This window comes from Nuphar pumila, chromosome 11 (assembly GCF_984573655.1).
Source record: "Nuphar pumila chromosome 11, dmNupPumi1.hap1.1, whole genome shotgun sequence".
NCBI classification, from domain to species: Eukaryota; Viridiplantae; Streptophyta; class Magnoliopsida; order Nymphaeales; family Nymphaeaceae; genus Nuphar; species Nuphar pumila.
Window position 1 is genome coordinate 95937031 of NC_143259.1, and position 18909 is coordinate 95955939.

The 18909-nt window shown below is 38.7% G+C and overlaps 1 pseudogene; it reads left to right on the forward strand.

Moving 5' to 3' along the window:
- The first annotated feature begins 33 nt into the window (after window positions 1-33).
- On the forward strand, window positions 34-16343 carry LOC149822548 (uncharacterized; annotated as a pseudogene).
- Window positions 16344-18909: the final 2566 nt, after the last annotated feature.

Below are 18909 nucleotides of genomic sequence, written 5' to 3' on the forward strand. Positions count from 1 at the left end.
TTCATTGATGACATTCTTATCTACTCTGAAAGCATGGAAGAGCACCGAGAGCATCTTCGGATCGTATTGCAGACACTGAGAGAATATAAGCTTTATGCTAAGTTTTCGAAGTGTGAGTTCTGGATTGATAGGGTGATGTTTCTCGACCACGTGATATCCAAGAGGGGCATGGAGGTCGATCCAGCCAAGGTGGAGGCCGTGTTGTCTTAGGGGCAGCCGAAGACGGTGACGAACATCATGAGTTTCTTGGGATTGGTGGGCTACAACCGTCGATTTATTGAAGACTTCTCACGTATAGCTGCCCCGGTGACTCGGCTATTACAAAAAAGGAGTGAAGTTCGAGTGGTCACCTCGATGTGAGGAAAGCTTTCAGGAGCTGAAGAGAAGGTTGATCACGACACCAGTTTTGATGTTGCCTTCTGGGACGGGAGGTTTCGTTGTGTACATCGATGTTTTAGGGACTAGACTGGGTTGTATTCTTATGCAGCACGGAAAGGTCATTGCGTATGCTTCTCGACAACTAAAGGTGTACGAGAAGAATTACCCCACGCATGACTTGGAGTTAGCGACAGTAGTCTTCGTGTTGAAGATCTTACGCCACTACCTGGGGAGCAGTTTGAGGTCATGTCCGATCACAAGACCCTAAGTACATATTCACTCAACGTGATTTGAATTTGAGACAGCGTAGGTGGTTGGAGTTCCTGAAGGACTATGATTTCTCCATCACTTACCATCCGGGTAAGGCGAACGTGGTGGCAGATGCGCTTAGTTGAAAGGCATCGGTCATATCAGTTAGCCTGATCGGACGCAGTTGGGATCCGGTCGAAGAGTTCGTCAGATCACAACCTTTTTCTGATGACTCCGAACGCATCCTTTGTGCTGGGATGCAAGTGCGACCAGAGATCATAGAACGGATTGAGGAGCTTCAGGCAGCCGATACGGACTTTGAGAAGTTATGCGTGAGTGCCTAGAAGCCAGAGGCGTAATTTCGCCGTGAGGAGGACGGGACCATCATGTTCGGAGATAGATGGTGGGTCCCGAAGGCATTGCGGGAGGAGTTGATGAGTGAAGCCCACAGGTCTAGAAATTCCGTTCACCATGGTTACACCAAGATGTTTAAAGATCTTTAGAGAACCTATTGGTGGAATGGGATGAAGCGGAACATCGCTGAGTTCATGTCCCGGTGTCTCACCTATCACCAAGTGAAGATCGAGCACCAGAGACCTGGTGGACTTCTGCAACCACTTGAGATCCCAGAGTGGAAGTGGGACGATATTTCGATGAATTTCATTGTAGGGTTGCCTAAGACCCAACGAGATGCCATTTGGGTGATAATAGATCGTTTAACGAAGAGTGCCAACTTTCTTTCGATCAGGACCAGTTAGAGTTTAGAGAGTTTGGCCGATCTCTATGTGGATGAGATCATTAGACTTCACGGGGTGTCGCGTTCGATAGTGTCTGATCGAAATCCGCGTTTCACATCTTGATTCTGGTGCCAGCTTCAGAAGGCCCTTGGCACTACCTTAAAGTTCAGTAGCAGTCAGAGCGTACAATCCAGACACTCGAAGACATGTTGAAATTGTGTGCTTTGGATTGGGTAGGTGATTGGGACAAGCATGTGAAGCTTGCAGAGTTTTCGTACAACTTTCATGCCAGTATCAGTATGGCTCCGTACAAAGCTTTGTATGACCGATCATGTAGATCCCCCGTATGCTGGGATGAGGTTGGAGTGGGAGCAACGGAGTCTCCAGAGATCATTCAGCATTATGCGAACCAGGTGCGTTTGATTCGACAGAGGCTGGTCGCAGCGCATAGCAGATAGAAGAGCTATACCGATCAATGGCGTAGAGAGCTCAACTTTGAGGTAGGCGATCACGTGTTTGTTCGGATCTCGCCTACGAAGAATATTTTCCGGTTCGGAAAGAAGGAAAAGTTGAGTCCGAGTTGGGAAGACCGCATACCGAGTAGCACTTCTTCCTCAGTTTTCGCAGATCTACGATGTGTTCCATGTCTCGATGTTGAGGAAGTATGTACCTGACCCCTCACATGTGATTCACTATGAGGCGATCGAGGTACAACCTGACTTGACGATAGAAGAGAGGCCAGTTGAGATTGTAGATTGTCAGGAGAAGACGCTGGGGAGTAGGAAGATTCCGTTCGTAAATGTGTGCTGGCAGTACCACGGACTGGATGAGTGCACTTGGGAGCCTGAGGCGGATATGCGTCAACATTACCCCCACTTATTCAGTATGTTCTAATTTCGATGACGATTTTTTTTTAAGGGGGTCGGGATGTAATGTCGCGTATTTTTCATACTTAGTCATTTTATGATCTTGTCAAAATTTTGGCTGTCTGGCAGAAAAATTGTTTGAGCCTCAATTTTAGGCCGATGCCTTGGAATCTAGGCTTGGCCCAGGTCTCATCGACAAGGTCGAGGCGAGCCAATCGAAGCGTAAGGAGTTTTATTTTCAACCTTTAAATTCAAGCAAAATTCGAGCGAAATTCGGGTTATTTTCGGGCGAAATTTGGAATTTGATATTCATGTAATATGTCGTTGGATGCGTCTCAGAATTTTGAGCGCAACAATATTTTACTTTTCTGAATTCGAGTTCCGGTTGGCCCGAAAATCACATTTTTTCAAAAACTGAGCACTTTGTCGAACTGGATCCGAAGTTGGATCGGATTGGATCCAATGCATATGATCCGAATTATTATGGATTTGGATCTTATTTAAGACCCATTTTAATTTAGATTTAATCCAGATCTTGATCCAATTTTGTTTTGGGTATGGATTTGGATTCGGATCCGGACCCAAATCCATGTCCAATAAAAAGGTAGCTTTAAATTCAGTTTAAAGCTTTAAATTAAAGTTAGTTGGCGTCACCCCCTCTCACTCTCTATATATATAAAAAAAGAAAGAGAAAAAAAGAAAGAAAGAAAGGGAGGGACGGGAGAGAGAAAAAAAAGAGGAGAGGAAGAAGGAAGAAGGAAGAAGGAAGAAGGAAGAAGAAGGAGCCCTTCTCCCGCCATCCAACCTTTATTTTCTTGTTCTCTTCTAATCTTTGCAAAGGTACAAGTCTCCTCTTGTGTATCCAAGTGAAAAATCGAATGCTGGTTCCATTCTATGCAATTTCTTAGATAAAAAGTCCATGGGACAACGTTTAGGTGTTGTTTTCGCAAAAACCCATGGAAGATGTTTCATGGATCTTCCTCCCTGGCTGTATTTTTTATTCTATTACCTTTTTTCATGAAATAAAATTTCTGTACATGTTATAACAGACTTTTTATTGATGTTTGGAGTGGTCATTTAGAACCCTCTTTGATGAATATCGATTTCTATAGATGGATCATGTTATGGGCTGAGTATATGCATGAAAACATGTTGAAATTATGTTGTATGCACGTATTTTTTCAGAAAACGTGTGTTAAATGTTGTGGTTATTGAAAACATTGAATATATATGCATTGTTGAATAAGTATTCATAAGGAGACTTAATGTTCATGTTAGATTTTTGAACATGCATATGGTTTGGTTTGTTTACAGTCACATGTGAATGTGATCATGTTTAAACCTGCATATTTGAGCCTTGAATCGGTAAATACATGTATGTATAATTCTGGAAATGGTTACAATATGTTTCATTAATGGAGCTGTGCATAATACATGTATTGTTTCTTTTTAATTTTAAAAAAAATGCAGATTTCAATTTAGTGGGCTGGTTTAGGCCTAACGGTCTGGCCGACAGACCAACCGAGTTTGGCTCGGCTGGCCAGACCTGGTGATGCATCGACCGATCTGCCAGACCCGGCTGGGCTGCGTCCAGCAGGCCTGGCAAGGTCTGCCAGGGCTCATCCGTGTGGCTCGGCTGAGCCGGCTCAGGTCAAATATATATATATATTGTTACTGTTTTGGGGGCTGTCCAGCCCTAACAGCATACACACAGGCCTGGGCTGGGCCTGTGCATGGGCTGGCTCGGCTAGCCGGGCTGGCAGGGACTTGCCAGGCAGCTCTTGGGCAGGACTGGGACAGCTGCCAGTCCCAGCCTGGGTCTGTCAAGATCCAAACCCAGCTGACAGATCCAAACCCAGCCGACCAGGGTCGGCTGGGCCTGTTTGGATGGGTGTAAACCCTTTAAAAAAAAGTTTTGTTTTATTTTAGTTCCCCAGCCAACTGACAGTCGGCTGGGTACATACCTAGTTTTAGACCCAGTCGGCTGGGCATGAAGCAGGGGTACAACAGTTTGTTTAAAATATATATATATATATATTTATGTACATTTAACCCCTTAGTATATTTGAGTCTGGAATTAGATATTTATTATGCATGTTAATATTTTTAGATTTCCGTATTGTACATGTATGTGGAATTTTAATACATGTTATGAATGGGATTGTTCATGTTGCTATGCATGGATGTGACATGCCTAAGCATTATGCTATTGTAAAATCTGTTCAAGTGCATGTCCATACATGAACCGATGTTGTTTAACATGTACAATATTGCATGAATGTCCACATGCACTTATGAATCATGAATGAAGGCATGTGTGTTGAATGATTACGTAAAAACACATGCACATGACTAATGAATACCTGCATATGAAGGTGGTATATCAAACACTTGTTAAATTGGCATGTATGCATGTGCATTTGGAAGTATGTTGATATCATTGCATATATTGCATACTGTTATGTTTTTTGCATATGGTGCATCGGTGATCAAAATGAATCGTCGTAGGCCTGGTGAGCCTCGAGCTTTGGGTTGCTTCTTTATTTATTTCAAATGCATAACAAAAATCACATCAATGTTGTTGCACTATATTGTACTATTCCATGCTTTTCCGCGGGTCGTGATCCCGTGATGGTTCTCGCAGGAGAATATGCGAGCTTTTGCCTTTATTTGCATGCTGAATTACAAATTAAAGAAACGAGTTAATAATAATCAGATAAAGATAAAAGAACAGTGTAATAAACATTCTGGGATCTCCCATCGTTAGAATGAGAATTTTAGAGTTTCGGTTTTGGGGGACCATGAGAATACAAAAGAGGAGACCCGTACCTTTGCAAAGATTGGAAGAGAACAAGAAAATAAAGGTTGGATGGCAGGAGAAGAGGGCTCATCTTTCTTCTTCTTCCTCTCTTTTTTTCTCTCTCCTCTTTCCCACTTTCTTTATATATATATATATATATATATATATAGAGAGAGAGAGAGAGAGAGAGAGAGAGAGGCTCACGCCCCCCCTTCTCCAATCTCTAGATGGGTTGGAGAAGGGAGTTTCCTCTTTAGAGGACTCTCCCTCCCTCCTTTTTCCAAAAAAATTCAAACTCTTTTTTTTTTTTGACTTTTTCAAAATTTCCAAGTTTGTATTTTTTTAAAAGTCTTCTTAGGTAAGTACGAGGGCTCTTTTAAGAAGTCCTAATCAGCCCTAAATTAAATTTTCGAAATTACTAAAATTTAATTAAATAATTTTATAATTAAATATTTTTGAATTTTCAAGGTTAGTTTAATTACTTTAGGAGTCTTCTTAACTCCAACTAACTTTAATTTAAAGCTTTAAACTGAATTTAAAGCTAACTTTTTATTGGATATGGATTTGGGTCCAGATCCGAATCCAAAAATCCAAATTCATACCCAAAACGAAATTGGATCAAGATCTGGATTAAATCATAATAATTCGGATCATATGCATTGGATCCAGTCCGATCCAACTTCGGATCCAGTTCGACAAACTGCTCATTTTTTGAAAAAATGCGATTTTTGGGTCAACCGAAACTTGAATTTAGAAGAGTAAAATATCGTTTTGCTCAGAATTTTGAGACGCATCTAACGACATATTACACGAATATCAAATTCTAAATTTTGCCCAAAAATAACCCGAATTTCGCTTGAATTTAAAGATTGAAAATAAAACTCCTTACGCTTCGATTGTCCCGCCTTGACATTGTCGATGAGACGTGGGCCAAGCTCAAATTCCAAAGGATCGGCCTAAAATCGAGGCTCAATCGATTTTTTTGCCAGACTTAGCCAATTTTTTGACAGGATCATAAAACGACTAAGTATGAAAAATACGCGACATTACACTCTCTCATCCCCGCCTTTTTCTGTTCTTCCTTCTTTGATGCTCCCTTTCCTCCTCCCCTTCCCTCTCCCTCTTGTTCACCATGACTCTCTCTCTCTCTTCTTTTCCTCTTCCCAACATCTTAACACACTTATAACACCTGGCATCCAGGTGTTATAACTAAATCATTCTTGGATCAGACCCAGATCAGATTTGAATTAGGCTTGGATCTGACCTAGGTCTGAATCAGGCCTGGGGTCTGATTTGATCCCGGTCTGATTCAGACATGTGTCTAAACTATATAAGAATCAAACCTGGGTCTGATCTAGGTCCGAGTCAACCTTGGGTCAAAGTCAAGATTGACAATATATATATATATATATATATATTTATATATAAGTCACATCGGTATGGGTACTGAGTGTAGAACACAACAATCCCAAAAAATGTGGGTATGGGGACACAGTGGTATATATATTAAATATTACATAAATATAAAATAAATTCAAAAAATCAAAATCTATTATTCCAACAAGACAACATAAATTAATTTAACATTTAACAACCAATTAAACTAGTAACAGAACAGGCTAACAATTTTTATTCAAAGAATCAAAATTCAATAACAAGTAAAGCTACAATTACAACTAACAAATTAACATTTAAAAAACAAGTTATAACACGCTAATAACAATTTCAAATAAATCGATAATAGGCATTAATACCTAACAATTAGGACTTAGCAAACAAAACTATGGAAAGGCATTCATAAACGTAGTATCAAGTATCAACTATCAAGTTAACAAATAACACACTTACCAAAAAGACAAAAAAGTCCATAGCAAAAACATCAAGGCTCGTCTGTTTCTCTACATGAGGAACAATCCGTTGATAGGAATATGGTCTCTGTTCAGAAATTCATTAAGTGTTTGACAACAACAGATGATTACCGTCTAGAACATCATCAACAATTACCCCTCTCTACATGAGGAACAATCCATTGATAGGAATATGGTCCCTATCAAAAGGGAGACAAAGATGAGAGAGGCGAGAGGTGAGTCGAGAGAGAGAGAGAGATGGAGACCAGAGGAGTGTTAAGTTGTACATGTATATGTATATGTATGTATTGTCATACATATATATTTGTTTTATATATATATATATATATATACAACAACAACAACTACGCCTTTATCCCAAAACAATTGGGGTCGGCGATATGAACCAAAAAAGAAAATCATTCTGTGTCTTCCACATGAATCCTTCTCCTCTCATCATTTCTATCCAATGCCATGTCCTCGGTGAGGTTCAAAGCATTCATATCATTTCCTATCACCTCCATCCAAGTCTTCCTAGGCCTACCCCGACCTCTTTTAACTAATATATTTTCCCATTTCTCCATCCTTCTAACTGGAGCATCATTAGGCCTTCACCGAATATGTCCAAACCACTGTAAACGATTCTCTCTCGTCTTATTTTCAATAGGTGCAACGCCTACCTTCTTACGTATCTCCTCGTTCCGAATCTTATCTTTTATTGTATTTCCACACATACATCTAAGCATACGCATCTCAGCTACACTCATTTTTTGAATATAATGTCTCTTGGCAGCCCAACATTCCGTACCATATAGTAAAGCGGGCCTAATAATCGTTTTATAAAACTTTCTCTTCAATCGCAATGGCATTTTACGATCGCACAACACTCCAGTTGCACTTTTCTATTTCATCCACCCAACCTTTATCCTATGATTTACATCTCCATCAATTTCTCCATACTTTTGAATGATAGATCCCAAATATTTGAAACAATCATCCACCGGTATTTCTTGCTCACCAAACTTCACTACACTCCCATCACTACTTTGTTGCTTACTAAACCGACATTCCATATATTCTGTCTTACTCTTACTCAACTTAAAACCTCTTGCTTCCAATGTCTGTCTCCATAATTCTAACTTAGCATTAACCCCAACTCTAGACTCATCAATCAAAACAATATCATCAGCAAACAACATACACCACAACACATTTTCTTGAATTGATCTCGTAAGCTCATCCATCACTATAGCAAATAAGAAAGGGCTTAAAGCAGATCCTTGATGTAACCCAACCGTTATAGGAAAATTGGTTGTCACCCCTCCACAAGTGCGGACATTGGTTACTACTCCTTCATACATATCTTTAATTATACTAATGTACTTGAGAGAAACACCTTTCTTCATCATTGTCCACCAGAGAACGTCCCTAGGTACTCTATCGTATGCCTTCTCCAAATCAATAAAAACCATATGCAAATCTTTGTTCCTCTCTTTATATTTCTCAATAAGTTGTCTAAGAAGATGTATAACTTCCATAGTTGATTTTCCAAGCATAAAACCAAATTGATTCTCCGATATCATGACAACCTTCTTCAACCTAGACTCAATCACCCTCTTCCAAAGTTTCATAGTATGACTCATGAGTTTTATACCACGATAGTTTGTGCAATCTTGTATATCACCCTTATTCTTATATAGAGGCACCAAAGTACTCTTCCTCCACTCATTAGGCATCTTATTTGTCCGCCAAATCTTGTTAAAAATATTTGTCAACCATTCTAAACCTTTCTCTCCCAAGCATTTCCAAGCCTCGATAGGTATACCATCTGGGTCAACTGCCCTTCTTGATTTCATTTTCTTCAAAGCCTCTGCAATTTCTTTCTTTTGAATCTTGCGCATGAAGTCACGATTCATCTCATGAAAATGAATTGAGAAGTCTCCAAGATCCTGAGTATGACTTCCATTAAATAGCTTATCAAAATAATCTTTCCATCTCTCCTTAATCTCCTCATCTTTGACTAAAACCTTCTGCTTTTCATCTTTGATAATTCTAACCATACCTAGATCCCTCGATTTCCTATCTCTCATCTTTGCAAGCCTATAAATATCCTTCTCACCCTCTTTGGTATCCAACTTGTCATAAACCTCCTTATATACCTTATCCCTCGCGTTTCGAACTACTTTTTTAGCTTCCTTCTTTGCTGTCATGTACTTCCCAAATTCTCATTATCACGACTCTTACTTAGATTTTTATAATACTCTCTTTTAACCTTAATAGCTAATTTGACATCCTCGTTCCACCATGATGTATCCTTACCTAGCGATGCACTTCCTTTAGACTCACCCAATACCTCCTTAGCCACATTTTTCATGCCACCCGCTATCTTATTCCACATTGATTCTGAATCCTCCTCGAGACACCAATCAGCTTCCTTAACTACCTGCTCTACAAACATTCCTTGTTTAGCTCCTTTCAGTGCCCACCACTTAATTCTAGGATCTATCCTATGTCTATCCCTTTTGCGGCATTGTCTAATTCTAAGATCTAAAATTAAGACTCTATGTTGTGTAGCTACACTTTCTTCCGGTATAACCTTACAATCGATGCAACAACCCCTATCTCTCTTTTTAAGTAGGAAAAAATCTATCAGACTCGTATTAACCCCACTTTTAAATGTTACTAGGTGAGACTCCCTCTTCCTAAATCAAGTGTTTGCTAAGATCATATCATAGGACAAACCAAAATCTAAAATCATTTCTCTACTTTTGTTTCTTTCTCCTATACCATAGCCTTCATGGATACTCTCAAATCCATCCCTACTAATACCTACATGTCCATTAAGGTCACCGCCGATGAAAAGCTTTTCTCTATAAGATATCCCTTGTACTACTCCATCTAAATCTTCCCAAAATTGATGCTTAATGGAATCATCTAAACCTACTTGAGGTGCATAAACACTAATAATATTAATAATATCCGTACCTAATACTAATTTAATAAGTAAAATCCTATCACCCTTCCTACGGACCTCAACTACATTATCTATAAACTCACGACTCATAACAATCCCTACTTCATTCCTATTCCTATTTATTTCTGTATACCAAATCTTATATCCCCAAGGTTCTATCTCTTTTGCTTTCTCACCTACCCATTTGGTCTCTTGTAGACATAAAATATCAATCTTTCTCTTACACATAACATCTACTAACTCTACCAACTTACCAGTTAAAGACCTTATGTTCCAAGTGGCTAACCTAATTTTATGGTCTTGGACTAACTTCTTTACCCCCATCCATCCAATAAAGTGAGGGAACCCTTGCCTATTTGACACCACACCCGGGCGCCGGTGTGACGTGTCGCTTCTGGGCGACGACCTAGCAATCCTTGCTCATTTATCATTGCCTCCGGGCCTATAGAGTACAGCGCGTCGCTCAGTAGGGAACGCCCCAACGAAATTCTCATATTGGTTCATATTCATAGGGCATGACTAAGTTTTTATGCTGGCTGTCACTGGCCTACCGCAACCCTTCTCCTTTATCCGGGCTTGGGACCGGCTGTGTATAACTAAACAATTATACACATGCGGAGTTGTATATATATATATATAATAGGTAAATACCCTCTAGGGGTATTTTCATCATTTTACTCATGTAATAGTACTGTTCATTAGGAACAATTTTTCTCTTATTTATTTTTTATCTTTTTATTTAAAGTCTTTTTTGTAAAGAGCATGGGCTCTATGGTCAAAAGACTATAGAGTCGTTGGGGGCTCCCCAACGGTCACATTTGTGACCGTTGGGAGCTCTTCAATAGAGCCCCATGCTCTGCCTTTGTGTATAAGTAGGGGTTGAACCCCTCTCTTGTAACTAATGCTTCTCTTAAGCATTTATGCTCAATAAAGATGAATATTTTTTATATATTATTATTTTTATTTAGTTTTTTAATGTGTTATATGCGTGCTTGTGTTGTTGCCCCTTGATGGCTATTGTTTTGTCCTATAGTAGACTTTTGTTTGTGCACATTGTGATTATCTTGTAAGCCCTTAGTGTTATTGGTTTGTGCTTATGCACTTTTGTGATCATGATCTAAGGCTCTTAGTGACATTGTTTTTGTATTTTTTCCTTTCACTATAAGGAGTACCTGAACTGCGCAAAGAGGGCGATGCTGCGAGGGGCTGAGAGAGGCAGCGCTACAAGGGGCAGAGAGAGAGAGAGAGAGAGAGAGAGAGAGAGAGAGAGAGAGAGAGAGAGAGAGAGAGAGAGGGGGAGTCAGGGGTAGAGAGAGGGAGTCAGGGGGTTAGGGCAGAGAGAGTTGAAAGGGAGGGAGGCAGAGAGAGAGAGAGAGAGAGTCGGGTTTTTTTTAAAAAAACCAACGCGGGTCGGTTTTTTTTGGACCCGACCCGACGTAATGCAGGACCCGATCTGTGGCATACCCGCACTGCGTCCAATAGCGATACCCGTGTTGACACGGGTATGACACCCCAAATGGAGTGTCCATGTTACATAGATATAGATCTTTCTTGGGTCAGGCCCAGACCTGTGTCTGATCCAGATCTGAATCAGACCTTAGTATGACCCAAGTCTCAATCAGACTAAGGTCTGGACTGTGGTCTAGTTCCGAGTCAAACTTGGATAAAAAAAATTATTTTACCCCTTGTAAAAAGGAAAAGACCCCTTTTGGACAATTTAAAATCCCCCCTCCCCACCACACACACACACACACACACACACATATACATATATATATATATATATATATATATATATATATATATATATATATAGAGAGAGAGAGAGAGAGAGAGAGAGAGAGAGAGAGAGAGAGAGAGAGAGAGAGAGAGAGAGAGAGAGAGATTGATACGTAGGAGCACAATCCATAGTGGGATGCTGTTGAGCGGACCGTGCAAGTGATGGACACAGCGTTTTTCCTGCTAAAAACGCTGAAACAGGCTAATGGTACAACTGCTGAGTGACAAAATCGGGCAAAAAGAACCTTTAGCGGCGGTTCTGGACTGTTGCTAAAACATCCTTTTAAAAATGTCAGGTGTGTCCCCATGGGGCGTTAGCTACGGTTTTGACTGCCTCTATAGCCCCAAAAATGCGCAAAAACATGTTTTTTGCGCATTTTCAACATGATGGGCATTATCGCACGCGATGATGTACGGCCAGCATTGTTGCTTCCTAGCTGCACACCTAAGGGTTGTGCAACTATGGATTTCTGTGTATATATATATATATATATATATATATATATATATATATATATATATATATATATATATATATATATATATAGCCGTGTCCCCATAACCACATTTTTCTAACTTGCCGTGTCGTACCCTCCATACCCGTACCCATGTGACATAGGTTTTCCTCATTTCTGAGCGCCCCCCCCCCTTCTTTCCTATTTCTTATTTTATGTTGACCTGGACACACCATTTTACTATCCGTACATACAAATTTGTAATCAATTTATAATTTATAATTATTTTTTCAGTATATAATATATATTTTAGATATAGCAAATATATTTAAATTCTATTCAGTTTATTTTGAATGTAATTTGTATTTATGTGATATTTATATATATATATATATATATATATATATATATATATATATATATATATATATATATATATATATATATATATATATATATATATATATATATATATATATATATATATATATATATATATATAGCCGTGTTTCCGTACCCACATTTTTTGGAATTGTCGTGTCGTACCCTCCGTACCTGTACCCAGGTGACAGATTTGGCCTGAACTTCCTATCTTATTGGTCTTCAGGTAAGAAGTGCCACGAACTGAAGTATATGCCTTGGTGTGCCACTTATGGGCAAGAGAATACTTTGAGAAAATAACCTCTTATGGGTCAATACCTGAAAACACAAGAATGAGGCCACTAAGGGTGAGAACACATGAAAATACTGAATATTATTGGGGAATAATCCCTTTGAGAATACATAAAAAAGAGAGGGGTCTCACCCCTTTAAATACAAAAGAATGGCTCTAGTCCCAACTGGTAGAATTCTAGCTATTTGGTAGGGTCTAATGACTCTCTACTCATTTCCCAAAAAGCCCTTCATGGCTGGGAATAAATACAAAAAAATAAATAATAAAAATAAAAATACTTATTTTGAATGTACATGTGAAAAGACTAAAATGCCCCTGAGCAATATATGCATAGCATACATTATGTAAACACATATAAACATGTATATGTGTATACATTAGCAAGAAGAATTTGGTATTTCTTCTTCTTTGTTTTTATTTACCTTTTTTTCCTCTTTTGACATTGAATTGGTCCTAAGAATGAAATCATCTTTCATAACATTGCTAGGAAGTCAGATTAGAGTCGAAGAAAGAAGAATGGCAGCAATAAGGATATTGTCCTATTTATTCAATTACTTTATTTTCCCTTTTTTGTCCTGTAAATGAAAATTAGGTGTTCTGTCCTTAAGTATTGCAACTGAATTTAATATGAAGATCAATAAAACACACAAAAGGGACAAAATATAAGTCATGCAATCGAGCTTTCATGTTGTATCTTCACCATCATAAGAAGTATGCAACCCCAAAAACGCTGTCCTAAGTCACCAAAAGGTAAATTAGGGTCCTATCCTTCCTATCAGATTGTCCTAATCTTGTTCTTGGACTTTGTTTACTTAGGCTTCACCGCTTCAGTCATATTTTAATTTCTTAAGGATCCTCGTCTGACTTGGACTCGTCTTTGATTTAATTTTCCCATGCCCAATTTCATTAATAAGGTGTGGTAATTTGTTCAGATGAGAATCCAAGATATGTTGGCCTGAAACCAAGCAATGGTAGTAGAGCTGCATGCATGAAGTGAGACAAACGAGTGAATGGAAATTAGTTAAAAACAACTGTGCTTCGTCAGTAAAATGTGTAACATTTTGATCTATTAGAGCCAGATTTTTTTAAGTGGCCGTACTTCTACTCTGGATCCATGCTCCATGAATAGGTAGCAAAAATGCTCTAGGCGGTCTTCCAGCTAGCTGGGAGTCATTTTGGACTGTGGTTGTGAGGGTGCCTATTGATCCTCATATGCTTTAGTAATTATGAAACCATGTTCTCTCTCTCATTCTCTCTTGCACTACCTTACCTCCCTTACAAGGCAACAGAGCACTCACTTTGTGTATCAATGGTAACCAAGGCAGTCCTATGAAAATTCTATTTGTCTTTTTCTATAGAACAATTAGGCAATGAACAATATGGTTTATTGGCATACCCATTGGATTCTGTGACCTTGATTGAAAAGAATTAAAATAAAACACAGACAATGTAACCTAGGATAAGTGTGTGATACTAATAAGTTGCATTCCTGAAATGTTCTGGGTCTTCAGCTGGCAGAGTTCTCCATGGAGCTCCCAATGCTTCTTTTCTCACTACAGTGATCACATTTTCTGTTTCACTTTAGAATCTAGATGTTTGAAGAAAAACAAAAATTACTTGTGCATATTTAGTTTTTATAATACTGTTCGTGTTAATTGGCATTTCAAAAATTGCTATTGTTGAAAAAAATGGCGAGCTTAACAAAAGTCTTTAACACTAACCAATTTATATGGAATGTCTTTATGTTTTTAGTGATCTCTTAGATATTTAATTTCTCTCTTGTCAGGGTAATGACTGCAAATTTTTACAAGATGCTGTTCCCCTGACAAAATCCTAGGTAGGACATTTTTAGAACAAATATGATCAATCTGAGATTTGATTTTCCAGTACACTGTATATCTTGTTAAATAGACTTTGGCTATTGCATTTGCCCAACCATATGAGTAAATATAGTTGATGTGATTCTAATAGTTGTATCCTTGTGTAAACTTATTCTTTCTATCCTGGCAAGGATAACATGTTTTCTGGACTGGTGCCTTGTGGAAGTCACACAGCTTTGAAACCAATTATATCTTAGATGTTACTGCATAACATCAAATTTTGTGGTTGTATTTTACTATTTTGTCAATGGGAACCCAATCACTCATTGGGTTGTAGCTCAGCAAGAACTGGATTGCTCCGTTCTCAGATAGTTTGTCCAAGTCAATGTGTAAATCTATGTTCATCAATGTGTTATTCTTGATTGAAGATCACCTTAGCGGTCTGATATTGGTCATCTGGATTTCTGTTTTCTTCAAATAAAGTACCTGTATGACACCTTGAAATCTATCTAAACTCAGGTACTCCATTTTTATATTCTTAACAAGAACTCCAGAAAAATGTCCATACCTAGAAATTTTATGACTGTACCAGTTCTCCTGAATTAGTTCACCATGTTCACTGTATTATGATTTATATTTCCTCTGTAATTGCGGTAGCTCTTGCTGGTTATCGCTAAGTTAATTGTTATCATAGAAGAAGCTTATTTTATTGGCACATATTGTTCTTTAATTAGCTGTAAAAGAAAGTTGTACTGCTATGGAGAAAGATCTAAGGTAGTGTATGTGAAACTCATGATTTTCCTTGAAAAGAATACAAACATATCTGTTAGCCATCTCTTAGGAAGCAAAGTCTCTTGTGAAGAAATGCGTCGTTGGCTTGATGTGTAGTCATTATCTGTTGTGTTATCACTGGACATGGTGTCGTATCATTGTTCTCATATTGCTTGTGACATGACGTTAATTGCAGCCATGCAACTATTATGCTAGTCAATCTCATCCATGCTTGAAATCAGATGCATGCCCTTTTGATCATGTTCTCTCCAATCATCCTTGTCACAATTTCGTCTCCAAAGGTACTTGCATACGAGGAGATAAGTGCCTCTTCTCGCATAAAGTGAAAATACTGTACCTGTTTGATTGTATAAATCATCGTCCCTGTGTTAGTTTATCCATCATTATTCTTGTCTGACTTTTAATTTTATGCACTGAAACTACCTCCTAGTGGAGATGCTCCTGCCAACGCAAAAGAGAATTCCATGGAATATGTTCAGAAGCATCCTGAAAAATCAAATAGCAAAAAAATGACAAACGGCTCCTTTAAAGATGTCCCTGCTGCAGTCAGAGAACCCTTTGATGTTTTTTTCTGAAGTACCTGCAGGAGTAAGCTTTTTGTCATTTGAGAAGCCAGCGGTAGGGGGTACCAAGATGCTGCAAGTCGGCAATTTACCTGCCTCAAATCCCGAAGACTCTACTAAGGTGGGAAAGCGGAATCAGAAGAGAGAGCAGCCACACGTCAATAGAAACACTCTCTACCTCCCAGGGATCTTTTTTTCCTTCACAGCTTTCATCCAAATCTACTGAGCAAGAGCACAAGAATGCCCCATCCTCAGCTGACCATGCAAACTCTAATACAGTTGCATTTGCTGCCAAATATCAGTCAGAAATCAGGAGGAATTCAGATGCTACATCATTATCATACTTGCAGTCTGATAGTACTCCAAAGAGTAGCTCATGTATTGGCTCAAGTGACGGCTCCTGTCAATAGGTCCAATGATAGATCTAAAAGTGCTACGATGATGTTGGAGGAATTCTTATTTGGTGGTGCTAATGGATGAGCTCACAATTTTCTTGCCCACCCCCACCCCCCTCTTCCTTCTTAAAGGTATATGCAATCATGCCAATTATTTGTTTGTAGCAGTTAATGAAAGTAGAATTCGTATGCCAAATAAAAATAAGAAAATCAGGTGTTGAATTGTTCATTTTCTTTTTTTTTTCTTGGTAAATTTCTAAGTTTCTAACTTTCAATTGAACGATGTAAGTAGTTGATATGGTACAAGGAACATCACGCCAACTAGTATACAGATCCAAGCAAAAAATTAGCAAAAACGAGTTGATTTTGACCTTTAAGCTGTCACAGCTTTGTAAGCTACTTACAATCCATGCAAGTAGTGTGCTAGATGGTGTGGCTTGACCTGGTTCTGCCTTGTAAGAGCCACAATGGTGGATTAAGGGAATGGATGGCCTGAGATAGCTGTAACCTGCTTGCTGGGTTTTCTGTTACTAAGAGATTGGAATGTGTTTCCAATTCCAAATCAATTAACTGATCCAATGGAATGGGAATCCTAGGAATTCAATTTCTGAAATTGAATTCCCCACAATTCCACAAATCCAAACAGGCATGAATGACTTAAAATGGTGAAACCCTGTTTCACCCTTGTACGTCATGGTACTGTTTACTACTAGGAACATAGATGGTGAAAACCTGTCTCCCCTTTGTGAAATACGTAATAAGTGAAGATGGTGAAATCAAAATACCAGGCCTTTTACTATTAAATAGATCATACCCTCTTTCACCACTGTCAGTGTGTTTCTTGGTAGTTATACAAAACTAATGTTTGGCATCAGCCTCTTCATGGGGCACCTTTGTAAAATATATCATGAAAATGGTCAAGTATTTGTCCATATCAAGTGAATATTGAAAGGCGTCCAATGTCTTTCTTGGATTATGCAATTTATTGCTCTTGAATATACAATGCTGTCTTGGTGAGCATCATCATAGTCTTATATGCCAAAATTTTCAGCCAATTAGTGTTTGTGTAGCATTTTTAAGACGTATTTGGTTGCATTGTAGCAGGACTTGTAACGCCCCAAAAATCCAGGACTTGTAACTTTTTTAGAATAGTTTAGAAAGTTTTAAAATCATACAATAATCAGAGTTTAAATAATACTTCAGCGGAAAATGATATTTTTAAAACTACAAGTCAATGGACCTTGAGCGCATTACAGCGTAAACTTTCCTTTTGTCAAATCCCGCACAACCATTGAAATCAAATGGTTTAGAAACGAAGTTTCAATAATTGAGAATTCGTTTGTTGAAACCAAACAGAAGCTTACTAAAACAGTTTTATTAACTCACGGTTTAATAAAAGAGAAATTTTGAAACACACTTTATACCAAATTTACCAACATGTCCTCAGGAGCGAAACGTCAGGGAAAGAGCTCTATCTTGACCTCATCATGCCATCGTGCAATCGCAGACTGTATTACCTATCCAAAACCTGCCCATAAAATGGGTCAGTTTCACTAAAAACTGGTAGGTGCACAGACAAGTCAATATTGAACATAATTAAGCAGAATAATTTAATATGTCAAGTAGACAGACAATTATATAGCAATTTAATTTCAACAGATTCACAGAACAACTATCATGAGCACAATGCTAAAATTATTACAAGCATTTTACTGGCACAAGTAGGCTAACTATTACAAGCAAAGCACTGCACAAGAAAGTTAACTAGCAAAATACAATGCTTCATCAACCACACACACAATTCCATAAGTATCGAACATGTTGTACCCTATAACTTTCATACGTGCATAACTGAACACATTGTGTGATCGGATTTAAATTATGTTTCGATATTAACTGGCCAAGCGGGTACGCACAAGGCACGACTCTAGAAACAGCCTAGACTGATCCGGGGGTTTATTATGCTATGTATTTTATGATAAACCGGATAGCTGACTGAGTCTGCACCTAAGGGGACGGTCGGTGACCAAGAGAGAAATCCCCAAAGCAGTATAAACAATGGATGCATCCCAAACATGGAGAGCTATCACCTAAGATAATTATGGTAGTCCCATTCCCCTAACTCCGATGACTGGGGAAGCCGAGTCTTTTGCTCGTAACTGCCATTAATGGCTTGTCCATCGAAGTTTTGTACCTTCCTGTCCTCTCTCCTGACAGGAGTCAGCGATTTGAATGAGTACATCAGGGGTAGTTAACTGGAGACCCATTCTACATACTCTGGTCTTTCGACCAAACTCGAGTATCTTGCCGGTGAAGGCGAAAACATCACTTATTTAGGTGATCACAACATTTTGTTATTTGCACCCATCGAGGTTGCCACAACCTACTTATCCAATCATCGCAACGTAAGAAGACGTACTTGTCAAAAAGTACGGTCGTACATGTCATAAGTACGACTACGATGAAAGGGATATGGTTCCACAAAAGAAACCCCAACAGATATTATCTGCAAAAGAATTAATACCACACAGCCTGGCAAGATAAGTCTTGAATTCACTTCAACAACATTTTTCATATTTCA